Source organism: Pantherophis guttatus, chromosome 2 (genome assembly GCF_059756535.1).
Source record: "Pantherophis guttatus breed Tessera chromosome 2, ASM5975653v1, whole genome shotgun sequence".
Lineage (NCBI taxonomy): Eukaryota > Metazoa > Chordata > Lepidosauria > Squamata > Colubridae > Pantherophis > Pantherophis guttatus.
Genome location: NC_142064.1, coordinates 178,714,616 through 178,729,238, shown reverse-complemented (window position 1 = coordinate 178,729,238; position 14,623 = coordinate 178,714,616). Strand labels below are relative to the sequence as shown.

At 36.9% G+C, this 14,623-nt stretch overlaps 1 pseudogene; it reads left to right on the top strand.

Moving 5' to 3' along the window:
- LOC148115445 (uncharacterized) overlaps nt 1-10,771 on the top strand; it is a 37,353-nt pseudogene extending 26,582 nt beyond the window's left edge.
- Nucleotides 10,772-14,623: the final 3,852 nt, after the last annotated feature.

Genomic DNA, 14,623 nt, shown 5'->3' with positions numbered 1-14,623 from the left:
GTTTGACAACCCTGTTATAAGATAATCAGGAATTTTACATACTGTATAATATTACCATTTTGCAATTAAATAATAAGTGTAGAGTCTAGTCCTCTGAAAAAATGACTTCTAGGTGTACTTCATGATCTTACTCAATTCAGATTGACATCAACATATTCCCCTTTTTTCAGTGGATCATTTTGACACTAAATGATATTTTTGATATGGTTTTCTATAATGTTGATGGGAAAAACAACTTTGGGTTTTTTTGTTTCTTACTTTGCTTTTTTATATACATACTGTTTGCTTAATGAGAAATTGATGAATGGTGACATCTGGCAAGAAGGAAAAACATATGGTCTAAATAGATGTTTCTATAGAGGTTAAAACTGGCTGTGCAGTTTTCTATGGTTACCATTATGATTGACAAGAACATAAAATAAATCATTCATTTCTCTCCCCTCTGAGCTGGTCCTCTGTATCATCAAAGACACTGGAGGGTAAATCTGCAATGCAGTACGTAAGGAATTAGACACGCAAGATCCATTAACATAAATGGGATTTGTGCACCTAATTCCCCATGCACTGTGTAGAAAATCTACCCGTAGGATAAAATATTAATGTTTTCTCCATTCTGTTTTTCATTTCAAATGTAATTGCATTTTTTTTAACATGGGAGGAATGTTTAGCATGTTATGTAAAATATTGCTTAAGAGCCTTTAGGACTGATGCTAAAAGGGAAAAGAGGGGGAATCATACATCTGATTTGCTAAAGAAGAAACAAAGAACATACAATGCAAAATGATAAAAATGGTAATAACATGACAGTCAAGTTGCTCCAATAAACTCTAGTTACTTTACTTCTGAAATCATTGAATGGATTTGTTCTTGCCCTATAAGTGACTTTATTAAAAGCACCTTACATTGCATAGGAGAAATAAAATTAATCAATCATATTTTGTGTATTTATTTAGTTGATTTCTTTCTTGATATTTGCAAAGGCCTTTATATCTAATTTGAGTCACAGAAACAGACTACTTTTTACTTACTGCACATAGCAACAAACAAAGCAATATAATAATTGTTATTAAGCAATATCCTTTGTCTCTTCAAGGAATCAGAAAATATTTGGGGTATTTAAACTGTTTAGAAGAAATAAAGTACCTATATGTCCATTGATATAACATTGGATGGAATAATGGTCTCATTGCATGCATTTCTTTATGTCATTTTATTTTTGAGTGTGCCATTGAATAGTGTTGACTTCTGGACTAGACCTGGAAGTTTTCGTAGAAAGATTTTCGACAACCTTTTGGTTCCTAGCTATTCATTCATTCATATATATATCTATATATATCTATATCTATATCTATATCTATATCTATATCTATATCTATATATATATATATGAATGAATGAATGAATGAATGAATGAATAGCTAGGAACCAAAAGGTTGTGGACTGTCATCCTTTCTGAAAGAATATATGCATATTCTTTCTAGCCAGGTTTTACCTACGTAAACTACATAAACTAAGTTGTTCTGCAGCCCTATCTCATTTCACAGAACCAGGGCTGCAGAACAACTTAGTTTATGTAGGTAAAACCTGGCTAGAAAGAATATGCACATAAAAGCCTACGAAAAAGAAAAAGACACATATATATATACATATATATATATACACACATATATGAAATTCAGTGACAAATCTCTACAAAATATAAAAAATGAATATAGAATGGTGCAATTTTTGCCTTAGATGATAAGCTTTCTATCTTATATCTTGTGGGCATTTGGATCTTGTCCATAATTTTTGTTTGGGGAAAGCAACTCCTTCTTTGACTTCCCCTTTTTCATTTTTAATGTGGTTGGATATTTCCAGTGAGTAATCAAAATGGCTAAGCATATCATGGCTTCCAGCTCTTCTTCTACCCTTACGTTGTGCTTTTCTGAAAGGCCCTAATATGTGGTTTATCAGCAGGGCCTGGAAACTACAATGGAGATGGTGCTGATCAAGTGGATAATTTGATTGTGTTGTTGCTGCCATGGGGATGGATGGGTAGGAGGGAGTTTATGTGTATGTTTAAAATGTTGTAAGCTGCCCAGAGTCACTTATCTGTGAGTTAGGTAGTTATATAGATTTGTTTAATAAATAAGATAAAGGTAAAGGGCCAGTGAAACGTCAGAACCAGAATGCAGGAAAGATTGAACAATGGCAGATGTGCATTTGAAAAAAACCCCCACAAACTGTGTGTCTGGATACTAGACTTAGACTGGCTTGGAAATCAGTATCCCAGATACATTTCATAAGATGATCCTTGACATTTTCAACTGCTAATAGGCAGAAGCTCTCCCAAAATTGAAATTTGCTATTAACACTTTTTTTTTTACCCAGCTTGATTTAAAATGATCTCTGAGAACCAGTGGTGGCAGATTGGTTATATATGGAGCAAGAAATTAATGAGATCATTCCAGGCTCTGGCACCCATTGAACCTAAACCTGTATCTAACTACATGGCAGCATTCTTGATGCATCTCAGAACTGAAAGGATACCTCTTATAAATGTGAACTGGAGAGCTTCTATGGTATTAAAGGTACAAATCTGAACTCCATAAAGAAGTTCATGCGTGCAAACATACATACATGCTTTGGAAGCTGAGGAAACACAACTCAAAACTGGCTGAAAGTCTTGATTATTTTCTAAAAATGGGGAAAAAATACACTCCTCAATAAACCGATTCCATTGCCTGGGAATGATGCTGGTTCAGTAAGTTTCACTCAGTCAAAACTTCTTTTCTATTTCATCATTTTCTTTCTGTTCCTGCCCGCCCCCCCCCAAAAAAACACCCCTGTTTAATATCCATCAATTATCATTGTCTGGGGAAAAAAATCTTACTATTTCCTCAATCTAATATATAATAGCCGATTCTACACCCATTTCATATACCTATTAAAAAAATAGGCATTTCTACCTCATTCATGTTTTCTTTGTTTTTCTGTTCTACTTGTCATCTCCTGTTCCCAAAGTTCTATGAAACCTTGTGAAAAAGCTTTAGGATGATGAGTATACTTTGTTAGCCTTCAGAATGTGGTCTCTGTTCAGTAATCAAAGGTATGAAATGTAAGGAGGACAAAAACCTAAGCAAAATATGGAACATACCAAGATCCAAAGTTTACTAGAAGATTGGTAGGAGATTCTGAATGTCTATTGTGGGGAAAAAATGGAATAATCCAATCCACACCTTTGTGTTTGAATTAGGCAAAGAAACCTACATGTTTTTTCATTTCAGGTAGCCTATAAATGAAGGTCTCTGAATGAATTAGCAGCAGCTGGGGGAAGAATTAGCATTGTAGCCTTCCAGGCAGCTTATGTTTCCAAAGTTCCACTACTAAAATGAATAAAGTGTGTTCCTCTAAACAATTGTTGGATTCAAATTTATAGTTAGCCTAGTGGGAAACTAAAGTGCAAAAACATCTGGAGGATTATGTTTTGTCCATCCCTGGTTTAGTTCATAAAATAGTTGTAGGTAATACGAGAAGGAAACTTCTATTTTTAGTAAGTTTCCAATTTCTATTCAGAGCTGAAGTGTATTTGCTTATATACTGTACATCTAGCTCTTCTTTCATGGTTTAATCCAATTAGGAACTTTGCATGGAATTGAAGAGACAGATGATTGATCCTAGGAGTCTTCTGAGATATTAGAGGCCTCCCATCACAATCCTTTAAATTAATGTGTAAGTGAATATGCTTAACAGGACTTTCCAGCCACACAGTTAACCCATTGCAATCCCTTCTGCTTGCTGTTTCTCTCTGGTGCTTGCTTCTGTGTTCTCTTTGATTTATATTTATATCGTTTGCAGCAAGGTGCCCTCATCAGAATATGGTGTGCCTTTATTTCCCATGTGGTTGCAGTGCATTCTTAAAACAAAAAGAAGAACTATATCCTTCTTTGAAAATGAGCTCTGTTGTGCCTGCTATTCAGATTATCACTGCCTATTTCAGCAACAGTTTCACCTTGCAGACTGACATTTAATTTGCTTTTGGCAAACATGATTGGAGTCTGAAGTCTTTCTTAACCTTTTCGCTTTCTCAGGTTTGGCTTCCCAATAATTTTTGGCAGTACCATTAGCCTGTATTTCCCCAGACATGAAGCATGCCTATTTTTTAGCTTTTCCCTATTCTTCATAGAACATTCATTTCTTAAAATGGATTTTGCCACTTTGTCCATGTTGGTACTCCTGATGCTTGTGTATTTACTTATTTAGGAAAATGTATATAACCACCTATTCACTCATGGTGACTGTAGGCAGCTTATAGAAAATGAAAACACAATGTAGAAGAATTTTTTTTAAAAAATAGTAAAAAATAGCACACACACCCGGTGACAAAACACACTCAAATCAACCATTTAATGGGCTCCATCCCACTCTGGACAAAACCATGTCTCCAGGGCCTTTTGGAAGAGTGTTATAGTGAGAACCAGTATAATTTCTGGAGATATGATGTTCCAGGGGGAGGAAGCCACCACGGAGAAGGTCCTTTGTTTGTTAGGAATATAGGAAAATCAGATGCTGCTTTATTCCAAGTATGTTGATTAGTCCATTCAGCCTACTATTGTGTATGCTGCTAGCAGGTTTTTTCCCCCAAAAAATTCAGGTCATTCTGTCCCCCTCCCCTCATTCCTTTCTAAAAATAAAAAGATTTCATATGTCTCTTCATGAGTTCCTTTGTTGACAAAAGAAAGTTTATAATTAATTTGGTTTTTTTGTTTAAATGAATTGAATCACAATCATGTGCTCAGCCACTGAGTTTCTCATGTGTACTTCTTGCTATAGTTATATTTTCATTGTTTATTCACAATCCATTTTTTTGTTATAGTTTTTTCCAGTACATTATAAAACATGTTACATTTGAATTCAATAGTTAATAAACATATATATCTTGAATATCCCCCAGTAACTGTATTACTATTTTATATGAATAAGTACCATCAGTACAGTCACCAAAACAATAGTTCTTCACTTTATCTATTAAAAAAGAATAGAAACATTAAATTGAGAGAAGTCTCTTTCAAATCAGCGACAATAACAACATTCAAAATTATTTTAAAATGGTAATAGATCAATATCACAGACATGGGACAAGAATAATAAAAACAGAAGGGATTCCAAGATCATTAGTGTTATTGGCCAAGTTCCCAATAAAGATTGGTAGAAGTTACTCCTTTTATTACAGAGTTTACCACTTCTAGTCAATTTGTTATTGCTAGTAGCCTGTAACATTGAAACATTTATTTATTTGTTTATTTATTAAATTTTTATATTGCTATAAAAAGATTCCTAATACTTAATTAAAAAAGTCAGCATACAACATATAGAATTAATGTCATTGGCAATAACAGAAAGATTCATTTCACTATAATCTCCAAACAGTCCACGGAAAGGCTCCATTTTAATCAGCTCTCAAAAAGATAAAAGAAAGGGAAACCTTTTTGAAGGAAGGTATTCCAATAAAATAATTTGAAAACTGGATTTTATTCAAAAAAAATTTAAATTGAATTTTTGAACAGCTCTGCTAAACATGTACTACATGATGATGATGATGATGATGATGATGATATGTATTCAATCATGTCTGACTCTTGGCAACTCTCTAGGTCAGGTCTCTCCCTATCCCTTGCTATTGCACTGGTACCAGTTGGCTAACCAGTAAGGAGGCCCCAATAGACATAGGCCTGGCGGGGACCTCTGTCCAGGCCTGCGGTGAAATGATGGACCATCAGGCACACAAGCCACCCCTCACCTTACTGGCAGCCCAGCGGAAATCCCAGATGTAGTCCCTCGCTGGCTGTCCTCTATGTCATAGCACCAGAAGCTCCCCTTCTGCCTGGTGGACTCGGGTCAGGTCCTTAAGTCAGGCCCACAGCACCTCCAGGAAAAGGCCAATGTCTGCCAGCTCACCAATGTGCTCATTATGGAAAGATGCCACCCACTTGGCTGGTTCTCCCTCCAGTACTGCTGTCACATCCACCACCATCATCCATGTGATGGGTACTGGCGGCCATAGAGATCCAGGTGGATGATCACCTGGCTTAAAAACAAAGCCAGGCATTTGGGATCCCTATCAAAAGTAGCCTTCAAGGGAGGGGGTTCCATGGGCATTGGATAAGGCCAATCGCCCACTGACCACCCTGGGCCCTGACGACTCTGGTCAGCTTGTCATTGGACTAAGAACCCAGGTGCCGTCAATGGGGCCTGGCAGCCAAGGGTTGGGCCTGCTTGTCACAGAGCCTGGAATGATGGGGCCTCATCCCCCCCTTGGCCTGTCTCTCTGTCAACAACTCCTGCTGACCCCTCAATATTATTAATTATTAATTATTTAACTAATTATTTTTAAATTTTGTCTGTCTTTGTGCTTTTAATCAGGCTGTACACCACCCTGAGTCCTTCGGGAGAAGGGCGGTATAGAAATAAAATGAATAAATAAATAAATAAATAAATAAATAAATAAATAAATAAATAAATAAATAAATATCCCAACGAGGAACTCTGTTCTGAAGCCTGCTGTTCAGGCTTCTCGCAGTCTGCTTGGGGCGATATCCAAACGAAGCTTCGGACTGGCCAATCAAAAGCGGGTAGATGATGCAGTGCTCAACTGTGACTCCTGCAGCCATGTTGGCCATGAGGCTGACTCTCCCCCAAGGTTCCAGATATGAACACACTGGAAACTCCAAACCGCTCCTGCAGTATCTCCATTGTATGACTGCCTGGGGCAGTTGAGTACCTATAGTCCCCTTCCTCATCACAGTCCATCAGCTGTCTTTCACACCATAGAGTTGCATGGGCTCTGGAATAACTAAGGGTTGGTAGTCTTGAGGCCAGTCCCAGCAGTCAAAGATGAACTGCCACCAATCCCCCATGGACCCTTGCTCCTGGGCCACATCTGTGGCTGGCTGCCCCTGCATCATCAGTTGCACACTTCTTCTCCCGCCCCGCCCCCCCATGCTTCTTGGGATGCACATCTGGCACCCCAGGCTCTGCACCTTGCCCTGGGATGATTACCATCTCTGTGATCGGTGTCTCTGCCATTGCCACCTCAGCCACTGGATCCATCCCTTCAACCCACTAGTTCTACTACCTTCCAGAAGAAAGCAGCAGACAAATGGGAAAAGGGTAGAGTGCTGACTTCCTCTCAAGAGGTCCGAGCTCCAGACCTAATCCAGCATTAACAACTCTATTCGTGTGGTTAACTGGGTTTATTAAGCTGTACTCAGGCACAAAATGAGTTTCAAAAAGGAATAAGCACGAAACAGATGCAATCCGGAAGTAAAGTCAGCACTGGGAGCATCTGCCTCCCAGCGTGGTTATGTAGGCTAGCCTCGCTCTCCGTTTGCTCAGGCCTCTCCCAGAAGGCATCTGTGTCTTGGATTGGCCATTTGGATCCCTGCCCAGTCACTCTGTGAGGCCTCACAGCTAATTGTTGGGCCAGCCCCCTTGTCTTCTCTCACAGTCAAGTACTTCCCCGCCTCCCCGCTACATAGCTAATTGGCACTCTAACGGCAGGTCTCCGGTTCGCTGCTGCAGCTGCCAGCTTCACAAACCCTCAAACACCAGGAGCTCCCTTCCCTGAGGGAAGATTGTTTGACAATTTCTTTGAGGTTTTTCTATGCTCTGGCTGGTGTCAGCTTTCATGGTGTCTAGCCACCGAGTTATTTGATGGCCTGTTTCATTTTATGGCCAACATGTATTACCTAAACATAGGTATTTATGAAATATATAGTATGAAATATGGCCAAACTATGATAAGTCTTTTCAAACCTAATCATTAATTGTCCAGTCAGTCATTCTACATTGCTACCCTTATGAGTGCCTGCAACACATCATGATATGGAATAGAGAGTATGTGCTCATCCCATGCTAATCATGAGTGGATTATTCTTCCCTAGATTATTCTGCTAGAATTTTTCCAATTTATGCCTTCATATCCAGGCTTGTTTTTGTATCTGGGCTGCCTTCGGTGACCTACTGCTGTGAAAAATCTATGTGCTACCGTTGTCTGAAAGAGCACTTTTTCTGAAAGACGCTTGCCTTTTGGCCATGACAACACTGGTTTTGTTATTGCTTTTCTCACACTTTCTGAAAACATTCTGAGACAGTGTTTTCATGTTGGCATTTCTTGTACATACAATCTCTTATACCAATCTGAGGACTCACCCAGACAGCTGTTTTAATGTGCTTTCACCCTTCCTTGAGCCAACAGAAAAGTAAGTTAACATAAATTGTACTGCATCACAGAAATGAAGCCAGGACATGTTATTTATCCTTATAATTTTTAATGCTGGACAATTTCAGGGCACAAGCTAATGGATTCTCAGTCACCTATTTCTCTCCCACTCAGTGTCATATACCAAATGGTATACACATTCTTGTATAGGTGTAGTACAAGGATTTGGGTGATTCCAAGAGTTCCTCCCATAACTGCAATCATTTTACCTGCCACCCCCACCCCCCACCCCACTACTACTTTTAGAATTATTTCAGATGGATAGTTTTATGGGAGAGGGAAAAAATAGAACAATTTCTTCCTCCAAGAAAGAAACCTTTAAAAACTCCTGCTCTTCAAGAAAGAATCACATGGGAAAGCTTGTGGAAGCTTTGCTTTAATGTTTTGAATGGATGCCCTGGCCCAATTTCTTTTTATGCCCTCTTCATTTGCTTCATTGTTTGTTCACTTTCAGAGAGCTTTCAAAGCCTTGTTTCTCTTAGTTGCATTATTTAGTTTTAGGATTAGTTCTCAGGATTCTTTTTTTTTAACCAAACCTCCAAAGGAAGAACAATTATATATATGCCCTGTCCACCTGCCCCAAGGTAACTTTTACAAGAGTTTATTTGATTAGTGGTAATAGGGTTGAGGTTTGCTTCTTTGCATCATTGCTATTTTTTTTTCTTGCTGGAACATTAATAGCTAGTTATTGTGATGGGGAGGTGGAGGAACTGATTTGCACCTTCTAACAAACAAACTTTAATTACAGAGACTTCTTCCTTCACAAAGTTTACCTGAGCATATTTTGAAGTGCTCATATATTGAGCAGTATCTTGATTGTGGACATAATGAAGAAGCCTGACTTGACCCACTAAGTAAAGCCTGATCCTTGTTTACTAATGATGCAATGCTCCTCAATATAATGCTGAGCCATTAAATTAATTGTTATAACAGTATAAGGAATAGCATATCTAATTATCACAGTCCCAGGTGATGAAAAGAGTATCTGATCGGTTAATTATATAATCCAGAATTACCAGTAATATATTTAAGAGGAAAGCAAACAAACATTGAAAATCAGTCTTAGATTTTTAAAATGAGAAAGAAAGAAAGAAAAAGAAAGAAAGAAAGAAAGGAAGGAAGGAAGGAAGGAAGGAAGGAAGGAAGGAAGGAAGGAAGGAAGGAAGGAAGAAAGGAAGGAAGGAAGGAAGGAAGGAAGGAAGGACATGATCAGCATATTAAAAAAAAAACCAGATGTAAAAGAAAAACTACTAAATCTTTTCTTTCATACTTTTGACTGAAGTCCCTCCAAAGAAAGTGCTTTGCAATATCCAGGAATACATATTAAGCACATGTGTAGCACATAAATGCTAAGCATTATTGCTAAGTGCAATACAAGACTCCAAATGTCTTGACAAACCAGGGTAGTTTGACCAGCATATTACCATATTAAATTGCATGGGTAGCAATTATTCTTCTACTTTTTAAAATTCCTATTCAGTACTATTTATACATATGTATATGTATTCATTTCTCTTTCCTTGTCTTATATCTTCACTGGCTGCAATGCCTTAGAAATCAGAAAGTTCATGCATATTAATGTTTGTGCAGCTGCAGTACAACAAATTCACTTCCATTTGATTCCTAATATACGTTTAGTTCATATACTTTTTAAAAAATTGTACAGGGAAAAAAAATTGCCAATCAACAAGGCTTTCCTAAAACATAAGCCTGGATAAAGAGAACAAATATGTCAATCTGTGGAATACAGAAGAGATAAGAGAGAAATGATTTGAAGGACAGATATTTTATTGCAGTACAAGCAATATGACTCCAGGTAAAAGAAGAGATCCTGTTTGCTTTTATCAGGCATATGACCTGACAACATCACTTCAGCTGTAGTTCTGCATAAATGAAGCCTTAGCTATAAATTATAATACTACTTTTTTTGGTCTAATGCAGTACAGCTTGTTTTCCAAAGCAACTTTGAAGGCATTTTTTTGTAAAAAAAAAAAACCAGAGAGAGAGGGGGGGGGAGGGAGAGAAATTTCTGCCATATAATCTTTGTATGGTGTTCAGAACTGTAGGCTGGATAAAGAGCTGTGGCAATTTATCCACTAATTAGCTATTCTTATTAAGAAGAATAAGTAAATTGATTTCTGGATGTACTATCCTTTATTAAGACTTAATTAAGTTGTATTCCAAATGCTAATTAACTATGTTTTCTAATTCCATCTACTGATGGGTTTTGATGCTTGGTAAATAGAAGATAGAACAAATACCATAGATTTCATAGATGAAACAGATATATAATAGATCCAGTAAATCAATGATTATCCAAGCCTAGTTTAGGATGCTGTCTGATGAGTTTGATGATCTTAAAGACTATTTTGCCACGTTTTCCTCACATTAGTGTTCACTTCCTTACCCACATACCAGGAGGAACACTGGAGTTATAATAATATATTTTCTCATGATTTTTTGAAATCTCTTTTCCTCCTTAGGTGTGGTTATGAAAGGGTGTTATAAAAGGGTAAGGTGAGAGGAGCCCAAGGAACCTTGCATTTTTTTCTTCCTTTTGTCAGTCATGTAAATTAAATTGAATAGCATGTGCCAGTTCAGATTAATTTATTAAAAAGCACAGACAGGAAAAGGTGAAAGACCTGTTACCATCTGATCCTTGGAAAAGCCACAAAGTGAAATCAACAAACAGGTAGGCAAACAAATGTCCTCTTGAGAAAAAAAAATGACAAGATTAAGATTGTTAATATCATTTATGTTCTTCTGCCAGCATTCTTGCATTAAATGAACTTGTTCAACACAAAATAAAAATTTTAATGACACTGCTGTTTGCTTAATACAGAGACCTGCATGTTCAAATTCTTGTTTCTGAAGAAAATCAATTCATAGCTTTAATTCCACTTGCCTAACATTATACCAATAGAGCACCACCAGAACAATATTACCTTGACAACACAAATACATCTTTCTGTTAATCTATGAAGTGGTAACCTCACAGATTATGGTGAACTAACTCAAAAACTCCTCAGTGCTCTTTAATACAGTGCCTTTTGAATAAATCACAAGATAGCCACAGAAAGTAATGATTTTTTTTATGCCACTGGGAGGTATTTGATTGCCTCTAATAGTTATTTTCAGTGGCAGAATGATATTCTGCAAACAATAAAATCAACCATATGTCACTTCAGCACTCATTAATGGCCAAGGTATAACTCTAGCTCCAATAATCTATATTTTTTGAACATATAAATTAAATGTCACTTGATACCAAGTGTAAGAAATTCATTTGACAGTAAAAATCCACAGGAAAAAAAACACATTTAAAATTATCTCCTGGATATGTATCTAATGCAATATTTTCTGTATTAATAAAATCAGGAGAAATGTGGAAACATCAATACGATCTATGCAAGGAAGAGAACAAAATCTGTAGCAATTATTCTTTAAATAACATCTGTGGGCTGTAGGGTACCTCTTGAGAATTACTGCCTTACTCCAGATTTTATTACGTCATTAGATTATTTTCATGTATATCTTTGCTAAGATGTGCATCTTTTTCAAGATCTATGAATAAATCTATAACTGAAAGAAATCACAGGCAAACTGAAATAAAATGAATGAGGTAAATGAATTGGTATATAAACATACAACATTAATTTAATATAAAGATATTCTTTAAAAACTTCAGCAAAGTCATTGCCCACATAATTATTCTTAGTAATACTTATGTTATATGGAATGTTTTATGTTTCTGTATAAACTTCTTGAGGATTAAATTACTAAATAAGAAGCAGTACATCAATATTTTAAAATAATTAATAAATTCATTTAATTTCCTCTCCTCTCTTCTAAGCAGATGTGGTTTAAACTACTTATAGATTTAACAAAAGAAGAATGACTGTTCCTAGAATTCCATTTCAGTGAAGCCATTTTAACTCTTTAAAACCAGCGGAAAATCTTACTTCCCTGCAGGCCTAAAACAAGAGAAAGAAAAAGGAGAATGTAATAAATAGGAAAGGTTTAAATTAGTAACTTTGCATCCTGTGTAATCTCATAATCATTCAGACATATTTTGTAGTCTTTCTGGGGTCCCAACACATTAAAAGGACACATATGTATTTCTTAATTGCTATTAAAGCTTAATTTCTTAAAAGCTATTTAATTGCTTATGTCTATGTAGTATCCCCAAAAAACTGGCCTGAAAGCTCTAGATCCATGATGGCAAACCTATGGCACACATGTCACAGGTGGCACGTGTAGCCAAATCAGTGGGCATGCCAGCTCAGCTCTGGCATGCAGGCGCTTGCCGGCCAACTGATTTTTGGGCCTTCTGGGCCCACCAGAAGTAGGGAAACAGGATGTTTCCTGCCTCTGGAGGGGCTGGGAGGGGGAAGGCCCGTTTTTCTTTCTTACCTGACTCCAGATCCTCTCTATGCATCTGCAGAGGGCGAAAACAGCCTTTCTCAATCCCTTGGAGGCCCTCCGGAGGCCTGAAATGGCCCATTTCCTAACTCCCGGTGGGTCAGGAAGTGACTTTTTTGCTGTCCCCAGTCTCCAGAGACTCCTAGAGAGGCCACTGCATGTCAGAAGTGGGGGGGGTTGTGCGCACATGTGCAGGGCAGGGCGCATAGAATTATGGATATGGGCACGCATGTGTGCAAACCTCTCCCGCCCCCCCTCTCCTGGCATGCAATAGCAAAAAGGTTAGCGATCACTGCTCTAGATAGACAAACAAACAAAAAAACCTATGTGACTTGTGAGATATATTTGTCCCTTTACTGATTGAGGACTGACAAAGACAGCTAACTATAATATGAGAAGGTGTTTTGCTATGTCTGAGGCTGCAGAATAAATATCATCCCCAGCTGCAGTATATAACATTTCCCTATGTTGTCACAAAGCTGGATAGGACACCAATCCTAGCCCATTTACTTTGCAAAACAAAGGAATGGATCAAGGACTCCGTGCAACAACTGCTGATGCTAGAAATGCTTAAATAAAAATTAAATGCCATTCTTCTCTTGTATGAAAAGAATTGTCAATGAATATACAAGGTTGTTGGATCATATTTGAAGCATTCTAAGTAAACAAGTGTTCTGGACAGCTGATAAACAACAAATCTGTAATAAGCCATCTATAATTAGTAATAAAGTCTTTAAAATAACTGTGTCCTCTCGGTTCTATCTTTGCTGTGTTCTGGAAGTAATAGATTTTTTTTTCCTAGTGTAACTAAAATGGTAATTAAGAGATGATTTAGGATCAAAGACAACATCAAGGTTATAAATATTAGGAGCTTGCTGTGAGGAATTCCTATCCAAATAAGTTCATCATGATGCACTATTGAAGAGGTAGTGTAGGTGGTAGAAGTCAAGTAAAAATCAGATATTTTGTCAGACAGAGAGCAAGTCAAAGAGGAAAGATTGTTAAAATGTAATTATCTAGCATGGAGAGGTATGTGACAGAGAAAAAGAGTTTGATGAAAACCATTTAAGGGTATTTTCACTAGCTGATGGTAATTTTAATTAGTTAGATTTCTTTTCACTTCTGCACTCAGTCTTGCTTTATTTCAACCACATAATTATTGTGGCAAGTAGGAATGGGTAAGAAAGAAAAATAACAAATCTAAGACCTTACAGCTTTGCTTCCTAAATGGATAGGATTCTGAAATAGAAAACAGATCACTTATGTATTAATGACAAACTAAAGTTGAGGCAAATACTAGCATTTCATTTCTCAGAATATAAATCACACCCTGGCAGCCAAGTTTCATGAATATTACATCAGACTCTGATTTTTTTTAAAAAAAAATTAAACCAATTGCACAGCACTGAAATGAATAAGAAACAGCAATCATCAGCTGAGCTGTAATCCATAGCACTAGCCAAGCAGCATATTCAACAGCAGTGATGCAGTGAAATGCTAGCAATATACATGTTAAACACATGTAATCATGTGTGCCAGATTCATCCAAAAATTCATCATGCTGAATAAAGGACTCAATTTGTAATAGCTATTTAACCAGAAATAAAGGTTTCCATATGAATAAAAATTTTGTTTTACCATAACTCACAGTTCTACTTACACACTGACAAGCATATGTATACAATCAGCAAATCTTCCAGCTGGAATATGAAAAAGTCAAAGATTTGAAACACAGAGTTCTTCCATGTTAGGATTTTAATGACAAGGTCAGCATGATTATTGACCAATCCTATTCCTTTTATTCCCTTTTCCTACTAAGATGTATCACCTGAATTGGGCTATTATGATCTAGCTTGTATATCAATGTTTTTACTAAAATATTCAGGTGGAAAGATAACTCATTCTGCTATTGAGACTGAATACTCATGTAATAAATTA